The sequence below is a fragment of the Procambarus clarkii genome, chromosome 21 (genome assembly GCF_040958095.1).
Source record: "Procambarus clarkii isolate CNS0578487 chromosome 21, FALCON_Pclarkii_2.0, whole genome shotgun sequence".
Classification (NCBI taxonomy): domain Eukaryota; kingdom Metazoa; phylum Arthropoda; class Malacostraca; order Decapoda; family Cambaridae; genus Procambarus; species Procambarus clarkii.
This window is the reverse complement of record NC_091170.1, coordinates 22285288-22296954: the sequence shown is the minus strand read 5'-3', so window position 1 is coordinate 22296954 and position 11667 is coordinate 22285288.

The window sequence follows — 11667 nt, the reverse complement described above, 5'->3', positions numbered from 1 at the left end:
AATTTTTTTCATTTTTACAAATATTTCGATACTATTTCACGTAGTATCACGATATATGATTTGGCCTTCAAATTCAGATTTCGCCTAATATTGCTTTTTAAGCAAGTTTTCTTGCATTTTGTTTCGTAATAAAAATCATCGAATTCAGCAATATTTTGACGTTTATCATCCCCTTTTCCATTATTTGATATAAACAAAATATTATCGAATTAGGCAATATTTTGCTGTTTTTCCACGTTTTTGTGAATCTTCAGTTTATTGTTATTAATTCATTAAATATACGATTAAAATGATGCAAACACATAATTGATTAGAAAATAACCTTAAACACTTTATTTTCAATCACCTATTTGTTTCTCGTTAAAATACTGAGTAAGATATAAAAAAGGGGAGAAGTTCTGTTTTTATTGCATATATCGACGTTTCAGCCGGATTAGAGCGGTTTTAAGTGTACATCTTCAATCGGTAATATAAACGGAAATCAAGAACATTTTAGTTAATTCTAATGAAACACATTGATTTTTATCATTTGTATTGAAAACAACATTGTCATATGTCTTTTCTTGGATCTAAATAATACGAAACCTCGCTCTATGATTTGAAGTTAAAATCCTCAAATATGGTAATATAGTGACTTTTTCACGTTATTCATGTAGTGTGATTTTACGTATATATATTCGTTTTATACCAATATTTCGATACTACTTCATGTAGTCTCACGATATGTGATTTGGCCTTCAAATCTCAGAATTTCGCAAACTTTGCATTTAAAGCAAGTTTTCTTGCATTTTGTTTTGTACTAAAAATCATCGAATATAGCAATATTTTTACCTTTATCAACTCCTTTTCCTTTATGTGATTTAAACAAAATATCATCGAATTAGGCAATATTTGGCCGTTTTTCCACGTTTATGTGAATTTTCAGTTTATTGTTACTATTTCATTAAATATACGAGAAAAATTATGCAAACACATAATTGATCAGAAAATAACCTTATATACTTCATTTTCAAACGTTTCTCGTTTCAAACATATGTTTCTCGTTAAAACTGAGTAAGATATTTAAAAGGGGAGAATTTCTGTTTTTATTGCATATATCGACGTTTCAGCCGGAGTAGAACGGTTATACGTGTACATCTTCCATCGGTAATATAAACCGAAAATCAGGAACATTTTAGTTAATTTTAATGAAAACACATTGATTTTTGTCATTTGTATTGGAATCAATATCTTTATACGTCTTTCCTAGGGTCTAAAAAATACGAAACGTCGCTCTATGATTCGAAGTTAAAATCCTCAAATTTGGTATAATAATGAATTTTTTCACGTTTTTCATGTAGTTTGATATTACGTAAATATATTCATTTTTACCAATATTTCGATACTATTTCATGTAGTATCACGATATATGATTTTGCCTTCAAATCTCAGATTTTCGCATAATATTGCATTTTAAGCAAGCTTTCTTGCATTTTGTTTCGTACTAAAAATCATCGAATTCAGCAATATTTTGACGTTTATCATCCCCTTTTCCTTTATGTGATATAAACAAAATATCATCGAATTAGGCAATGTTTTGCTGTTTTTCCACGTTTTTGTGAATTTTAATTTTATTGCTATTAATTCATTATATATACGATAAAAATGGTGCAAACACATAATTGATTAGAAATTAACCTTAAACACTTCATTTTCAATCAACTATTTGTTTCTCGTTAAAATACAGAGAAAGATATTGAAAAGTGGAGAAGTTCTGTTTTTATTGCATATATCGACGTTTCAGCCGGATTAGAGCGGTTTTACATGTACATCTTCCATGGGTAATATAAACGGAAAATCAGGAACATTTTTGTTAATTCTAATGAAAACACATTGATTTTTATCATTTGTATTTGAAACAACATTGTCATATGTCTTTTCTTGGATCTAAATAATACGAAACCTTGCTCTATGATTTGAAGGTGAAATCCTCAAATATGGTAATATAGTGACTTTTTTCACGTTATTCATGTAGTGTGATTTTACGTATATATATTCGTTTTATACCAATATTTCGATACTACTTCATGTAGTCTCTCGATATGTGATTTGGCCTTCAAATCTCAGAATTTCCCAAATTTTGCATTTTAAGCAAGTTTTCTTGCATTTTGTTTTGTACTAAAAATCATCGAATATAGCAATATTTTTACCTTCATCATCTCCTTTTCCTTTATGTGATTTAAACAAAATATCATCGAATTAAGCAAGATTTTGCCGTTTTACCACGTTTATGTGAATTTTCAGTTTATTGTTCCTATTTCAATAAATATACGAGAAAAATTATGCAAACACATAATTGATCAGAAAATTACCTTATATACTTCATTTTCAAACAACTATTTGTTTCTCGTTAAAATACTGAGTAAGATATTTAAAAGGGGAGAATTTCTGTTTTTATTGCATATATCGACGTTTCAGCCGGAGTAGAACGGTTATACGTGTACATGTTTCATCGGTAATATAAACCGAAAATCAGGAACATTTTAGTTAATTTTAATGAAAACACATTGATTTTTGTAATTTGTATTGGAATCAATATCTTTATACGTCTTTTCTAGGATCTAAAAAATACGAAACGTCGCTCTATGATTCGAAGTTAAAATCCTCAAATTTGGTATAATAATGAATTTTTTTCACGTTTTTCATGTAGTTTGATATTACGTAAATATATTAATTTTTACCAATATTTCGATACAATTTCATGTAGTATCACGATATGTGATTTGGCCTTCAAATCTCAGATTTTCGCATAATATTGCATTTTAAGCAAGTTTTCTTGCATTTTTTTTCGTACTATAAATCATCGAATTCAGCAATATTTTGACGTTTATCATCCCCTTTTCCTTTATGTGATATAAACAAAATATCATTGAATTAGGCAATGTTTTGCTGTTTTTCCACGTTTTTGTGAATTTTAATTTTATTGCTATTAATTCATTATATATACGATAAAAATGATGCAAACACATAATTGATTAGAAATTAACCTTAAACACTTTATTTTCAATCACCTATTTGTTTCTCGTTAAAATACTGAGTAAGATATAAAAAAGGGGAGAAGTTCTGTTTTTATTGCATATATCGACGTTTCAGCCGGATTAGAGCGGTTTTAAGTGTACATCTTCAATCGGTAATATAAACGGAAATCAAGAACATTTTAGTTAATTCTAATGAAACACATTGATTTTTATCATTTGTATTGAAAACAACATTGTCATATGTCTTTTCTTGGATCTAAATAATACGAAACCTCGCTCTATGATTTGAAGTTAAAATCCTCAAATATGGTAATATAGTGACTTTTTCACGTTATTCATGTAGTGTGATTTTACGTATATATATTCGTTTTATACCAATATTTCGATACTACTTCATGTAGTCTCACGATATGTGATTTGGCCTTCAAATCTCAGAATTTCGCAAACTTTGCATTTAAAGCAAGTTTTCTTGCATTTTGTTTTGTACTAAAAATCATCGAATATAGCAATATTTTTACCTTTATCAACTCCTTTTCCTTTATGTGATTTAAACAAAATATCATCGAATTAGGCAATATTTGGCCGTTTTTCCACGTTTATGTGAATTTTCAGTTTATTGTTACTATTTCATTAAATATACGAGAAAAATTACGCAAACACATAATTGATCAGAAAATAACCTTATATACTTCATTTTCAAACGTTTCTCGTTTCAAACATATGTTTCTCGTTAAAATACTGAGTAAGATATTTAAAAGGGGAGAATTTCTGTTTTTATTGCATATATCGACGTTTCAGCCGGAGTAGAACGGTTATACGTGTACATCTTCCATCGGTAATATAAACCGAAAATCAGGAACATTTTAGTTAATTTTAATGAAAACACATTGATTTTTGTCATTTGTATTGGAATCAATATCTTTATACGTCTTTCCTAGGGTCTAAAAATACGAAACGTCGCTCTATGATTCGAAGTTAAAATCCTCAAATTTGGTATAATAATGAATTTTTTCACGTTTTTCATGTAGTTTGATATTACGTAAATATATTCATTTTTACCAATATTTCGATACTATTTCATGTAGTATCACGATATGTGATTTGGCCTTCAAATCTCAGATTTTCGCAGAATATTGCATTTTAAGCAAGCTTTCTTGCATTTTGTTTCGTACTAAAAATCATCGAATTCAGCAATATTTTGACGTTTATCATCCCCTTTTCCTTTATGTGATATAAACAAAATATCATCGTATTAGGCAATATTTTGCTGTTTTTCCACGTTTTTGTGAATTTTCAGTTTATTGTTATTAATTCATTAAATATACGATTAATATGATGCAAACACATAATTGATTAGAAATTAACCTTAAACACTTCATTTTCAATCACCTATTTGTTTCTCGTTAAAATACTGAGTAAGATATTAAAAAGGGGAGAAGTTCTGTTTTTATTGCATATATCGACGTTTCAGCCGGATTAGACCAGTTTTACGTGTACATCTTCCATCGGTATTATAAACGGAAAATCAGGAACATTTTAGTTAATTTTAATGAAAACACATTGATTTTTATCATTTGTATTTGAAACAACATTGTCATATATCTTTTCTTGGATCTAAATAATACGAAACCTCGCTCTATGATTTAAAGTTAAAATCCTCAAATATGGTAATATAGTGACTTTTTTCACGTTATTCATGTAGTGTGATTTTACCTATATATATTCGTTTTATACCAATATTTCGATACTATTTCATGTAGTCTCACGATATGTGATTTGGCCTTCAAATCTCAGAATTTCGCAAATTTTGCATTTTAAGCAAGTTTTCTTGCATTTTGTTTTGTACTAAAAATCATCGAATATAGCAATATTTTTACCTTTATCATCTCCTTTTCCTTTATGTAATTTAAACAAAATATCATCGAATTAGGCAATATTTTGCCGTTTTTCCACGTTTATGTGAATTTTCAGTTTATTGTTACTATTTCAATAAATATACGAGAAAAATTATGCAAACACATAATTGATCAGAAAATAACCTTATATACTTCATTTTCAAACAACTATATGTTTCTCGTTAAAATACTGAGTAAGATATTTAAAAGGGGAGAATTTCTGTTTTTATTGCATATATCGACGTTTCAGCCGGAGTAGAACGGTTATACGTGTACATGTTTCATCGGTAATATAAACCGAAAATCAGGAACATTTTAGTTAATTTTAATGAAAACACATTGATTTTTGTAATTTGTATTGGAATCAATATCTTTATACGTCTTTTCTAGGATCTAAAAAATACGAAACGTCGCTCTATGATTCGAAGTTAAAATCCTCAAATTTGGTATAATAATGAATTTTTTTCACGTTTTTCATGTAGTTTGATATTACGTAAATATATTAATTTTTACCAATATTTCGATACAATTTCATGTAGTATCACGATATGTGATTTGGCCTTCAAATCTCAGATTTTCGCATAATATTGCATTTTAAGCAAGTTTTCTTGCATTTTGTTTCGTACTAAAAATCATCGAATTCAGCAATATTTTGACGTTTATCATCCCCTTTTCCTTTATGTGATATAAACAAAATATCATCGAATTAGGCAATGTTTTGCTGTTTTTCCACGTTTTTGTGAATTTTAATTTTATTGCTATTAATTCATTATATATACGATAAAAATGATGCAAACACATAATTGATTAGAAATTAACCTTAAACACTTCATTTTAATCAACTATTGTTTCTAGTTAAAATACTGAGAAAGATATTGAAAAGGGGAGAAGTTCTGTTTTTATTGCATATATCGACGTTTCAGCCGGATTAGAGCGGTTTTACATGTACATCTTCCATCGGTAATATAAACGGAAAATCAGGAACATTTTTGTTAATTCTAATGAAAACACATTGATTTTTATCATTTGTATTTGAAACAACATTGTCATATGTCTTTTCTTGGATCTAAATAATACGAAACCTCGCTCTATGATTTGAAGTTAAAATCCTCAAATATGGTAATATAGTGACTTTTTTCACGTTATTCATGTAGTGTGATTTTACGTATATATATTCGTTTTTACCAATATTTCGATACTACTTGATGTTTTCTCACGATATGTGATTTGGCCTTCACATCTCAATATTTCGCAAATTCTGCATTTTTAAGCAAGTTTTCTTGCATTTTGTTTTGTACTAAAAATCATCGAATTTAGCAATATTTTGACCTTTATCATCCCCTTTTCCTTTATGTGATTTAAACAAAATATCATCGAATTATGCCGTTTTTCCACGTTTTTGTGAATTTTCAGTTTATTGTTAGTAATTAATTATATATACGATAAAAATTATGCAAATACATAATTGATCAGAAAATAACCTTAAATACTTCATTTTCAATCATCTATTTGTTTCTCGTTAAAATTCTGAGTAAGATATTGAAAAGGGGAGAATTTCTGTTTTTATTGCATATATCGACGTTTCAGCCGGATTAAAACGGTTTTACGTGTACATCTTCCATGGGTAATATAAACCAAAAATCAGGAACATTTTAGTTAATTTTAATGAAAACACATTGATTTTTATCATTTGTATTGGAAGCAACATCTTTATACGTCTTGTCTAGGGTCTAAAAAATACGAAACGTCGGTCTATGATTCGAAGTTAAATTCCTCAAATTTGGTATAATAATGACTTTTTTCACGTTTTTCTTGTAGTTTGATATTTCGTAAATATATTCATTTTTACCAATATTTCGATACAATTTCATGTTGTATCACGATATGTGACTTTTCCTTCATATCTCAGACTTTCGCATAATATTGCATTTTAAGCAAGTTTTCTTGCATTTTGTTTCGTACTAAAAATCATCGAATTCAGCAATATTTTGACGTTTATCATCCCCTTTTCCATTATTTGATATAAACAAAATATTATCAAATTAGGCAATATTTTGCTGTTTTTCCACGTTTTTGTGAATTTTAAGTTTATGGTTATTAATTCATTAAACATACGATTAAAATGATGCAAACACATAATTGATTAGATATTAACCTTAAACACTTCATTTTCAATCACCTATTTGTTTCTCGTTAAAATACTGAGTAAGATATTAAAAAGGGGAGAAGTTCTGTTTTTATTGCATATATCGACGTTTCAGCCGGATTATAGCGGTTTTAAGTGTACATCTTCAATCGGTAATATAAACGGAAAATCAAGAACATTTTAGTTAATTCTAATGAAACACATTGATTTTTATCATTTGTATTGAAAACAACATTGTCATATGACTTTTCTTGGATCTAAATAATACGAAACTTCGCTCTATGATTTGAAGTTAAAATCCTCAAATATGGTAATATAGTGACTTTTTTCACGTTATTCATGTAGTGTGATTTTACGTATATATATTCGTTTTATACCAATATTTCGATAGTACTTCATGTAGTCTCACGATATGTGATTTGGCCTTCAAATCTCAGAATTTCGCAAATTTTGCATTTTAAGCAAGTTTTCTAGCATTTTGTTTTGTACTAAAAATCATCGAATTTAGCAATATTTTGACCTTTATCAATCCCTTTTCTTTTATGTGATTCAAACAAAATATCATCGAATTAGGCCGTTTTTCCACGTTTTTGTGAATTTTCAGTTTATTTTTATTAATTCAATATATATACGATAAAAATTATGGAAACACATAATTTATCAAAAAATAACATTAAATACTTCATTTTCAATCATCTATTTGTTTCTCGTTAAAATACTGAGTAAGATATTAAAAAGGGAGAAGTTCTGTTTTTATTGCATATATCGACGTTTCAGCCGGATTAGACCGGTTTTACGTTCACATCTTCAATCGGTAATGTAAACGGAAAATCAGGAACATTTTAGTTAATTCTAATGAAAACACATTGATTTTTATCATTTGTATTTGAAACAACATTGTCATATGTCTTTTCTTGGATCTAAATAATACGAAACCTCGCTCTATGATTTGAAGTTAAAATCCTCAAATATGGTAATATAGTGACTTTTTTCACGTTATTCATGTAGTGTGATTTTGTGTATATATATTCGTTTTTACCAATATTTCGATACAACTTGATGTTTTCTCACGATATGTGATTTGGCCTTCAAATCTCAGAATTTCGCAAATTTTGCATTTTAAGCAAGTTTTCTTGCATTTTGTTTTGTACTAAAAATCATCGAACTTAGCAATATTTTGACCTTTATCATCCCCCTTTTCCTTTATGTGATTTAAACAAAATATCTTCGAATTAGGCAATATTTTGCCGTTTTTCCACGTTTATGTGAATTTTCAGTTTATTGTTACTATTTCATTAAATATACGAGAAAAATTATGCAAACACATAATTGATCAGAAAATAACCTTAAATACTTCATTTTCAAACAACTATTTGTTTCTCGTTAAAATACTAACTAAGATATTTAAAAGGGGAGAATTTCTGTTTTATTGCATATATCGACGTTTCAGCCGGAGTAGAACGGTTATACGTGTACATCTTCCATCGGTAATATAAACCGAAAATCAGGAACATTTTAGTTAATTTTAATGAAACACATTGATTTTTGTCACTTGTATTGGAAGCAATATCTTTATACGTCTTTTCTAGGGTCTAGAAATACGAAACGTCGCTTTATGATTCGAAGTTAAAATCCTCAAATTTGGTATAATAATGACTTTTTTCACGTTTTTCATGTAGTTTGATATTACGTAAATATATTCATTTTTACCAATATTTCGATACTATTTCATGTAGTATCACGATATGTGATTTGGCCTTCAAATCTCAGATTTTCGCATAATATTGCATTTTAAGCAAGCTTTCTTGCATTTTGTTTCGTACTAAAAATCATCGAATTCAGCAATATTTTGACGTTTATCATCCCCTTTTTCTTTATGTGATATAAACAAAATATCATCGAATTAGGCAATATTTTGCTGTTTTTCCACGTTTTTGTGAATTTTCAGTTTATTGTTATTAATTCATTAAATATACGATAAAAATGATGCAAACACATAATTTATTAGAAATTAATCTTAAACACTTCATTATCAATCAACTATTTGTTTCTCGTTAAAATACTGAGTAAGATATTGGAAAGGAGAGAAGTTCTGTTTTTATTGCATATATCGACGTTTCAGCCGGATTAGAGCGGTTTTACGTGTACATCTTCCATCGGTAATATAAACGGAAAATCAGGAACATTTTAGTTAATTTTAATGAAAACACATTGATTTTTATTATTTGTATTGGAAGCAACATCTTTATATGTCTTTTCTAGGGTCTAAAAAATACGAAACGTCGCTCTATGATTCGAAGTTAAAATCCTCAAATTTGGTATATTAATGAATTTTTTCACGTTTTTCATGTAGTTTGATATTACGTAAATATATTAATTTTTACCAATATTTCGATACTATTTCATGTAGTATCACGATATGTGATTTGGCCTACAAATCTCAGATTATCGCATAATATTGCATTTTAAGCAAGCTTTCTTGCATTTTGTTTCGTACTAAAAATCATCGAATTCAGCAATATTTTGACGTTTATCATCCCCTTTTCCTTTATGTGATATAAACAAAATATCATCGAATTAGGCAATATTTTGCTGTTTTTCCACGTTTTTGTGAATTTTCAGTTTATTGTTATTAATTCATTAAATATACGATTAAAATGATGCAAACACATAATTGATTAGAAATTAACCTTAAACACTTCATTTTCAATCACCTATTTGTTTCTCGTTAAAATACTGAGTAAGATATTAAAAAGGGGAGAAGTTCTGTTTTTATTGCATATATCGACGTTTCAGCCGGATTAGAGCGGTTTTAAGTGTACATCTTCAATCGGTAATATAAACGGAAAATCAAGAACATTTTAGTTAATTCTAATGAAACACATTGATTTTTATCATTTGTATTGAAAACACATTGTCATATGTCTTTTCTTGGATCTAAATAATACGAAACCTCGCTCTATGATTTGAAGTTAAAATCCTCAAATATGGTAATATAGTGACTTTTTTCACGTTATTCATGTAGTGAGATTATATATATATATATATTCGTTTTATACCAATATTTCGATACTACTTGATGTTTTCTCACGATATGTGATTTGGCCTTCAAATCTCAGTATTTCGCAAATTTTGCATTTTTAAGCAAGTTTTCTTGCATTTTGTTTTGTACTAAAAATCATACAATTTAGCAATATTTTGACCTTTATCATCCCCTTTTCCTTTATGTGATTTAAACAAAATATCATCGAATTAGGCCGTTTTTCCACGTTTTTGTGAATTTTCAGTTTATTGTTATTAATTCATTATATATACGATAAAATTATGCAAACACATAATTGATCAGAAAAAACCTTAAATACTTCATTTTCAATCATCTATTTGTTTCTCGTTAAAATACACAGTAAGATATTGAAAAGGGGAGAATTTCTGTTTTTATTGCATATATCGACGTTTCAGCCGGATTAAAACGGTTTTACGTGTACATCTTCCATCGGTAATATAAACCAAAAATCAGGAACATTTTAGTTAATTTTAATGAAAACACATTGATTTTTATCATTTGTATTGGAAGCAACATCTTTATACGTCTTATCTAGGGTCTAAAAAATACGAAACGTCGCTCTATGATTCGAAGTTAAAATCCTCAAATTTGGTATAATAATGACTTTTTTCACGTTTTTCTTGTAGTTCGATATTACGTAAATATATTCATTTTTACCAATTTTTCGATACAAATTCATGTAGTATAACGATATGTGATTTGGCCTTCAAATCTCAGATTTTCGCATAATATTGCATTTTAAGCAAGTTTTCTTGCATTTTGTTTCGTACTAAAAATCATCGAATTCAGCAATATTTTGACGTTTATCATCCCCTTTTCCTTTATGTGATATAAACAAAATATTATCGAATTAGCTAATATTTTGCTGTTTTTCCACGTTTTTGTGAATTTTCAGTTTATGGTTATTAATTCATTAAATATACGATAAAAATGATGCAAACACATAATTTATTAGAAATTACCCTTAAACACTTCATTATCAATCAACTATTTGCTTCTCGTTAAAATACTGAGTAAGATATTGGAAAGGGGAGAAGTTCTGTTTTTATTGCATATATCGACGTTTCAGCCGGATTAGAGCGGTTTTAAGTGTACATCTTCAATCGGTAATATAAACGGAAAATCAAGAACATTTTAGTTAATTCTAATGAAACACATTGATTTTTATCATTTGTGTTGAAAACAACATTGTCATATGTCTTTTCTTGGATCTAAATAATACGAAACCTCGCTCTATGATTTGAAGTTAAAATCCTCAAATATGGTAATATAGTGACTTTTTTCACGTTATTCATGTAGTGTGATTTTACGTATATATATTCGTTTTATACCAATATTTCGATACTTCTTCATGTAGTCTCACGATATGTGATTTGGCCTTCAAATCTCAGAATTTCTCAAATTTTGCATTTTAAGCAAGTTTTCTTGCATTTTGTTTTGTAGTAAAAATCATCGAATATAGCAACATTTTTACCTTTATCAACTCCTTTTCCTTTATGTGATTTAAACAAAATATCATCGAATTAGGCAATATTTTGCCGTTTT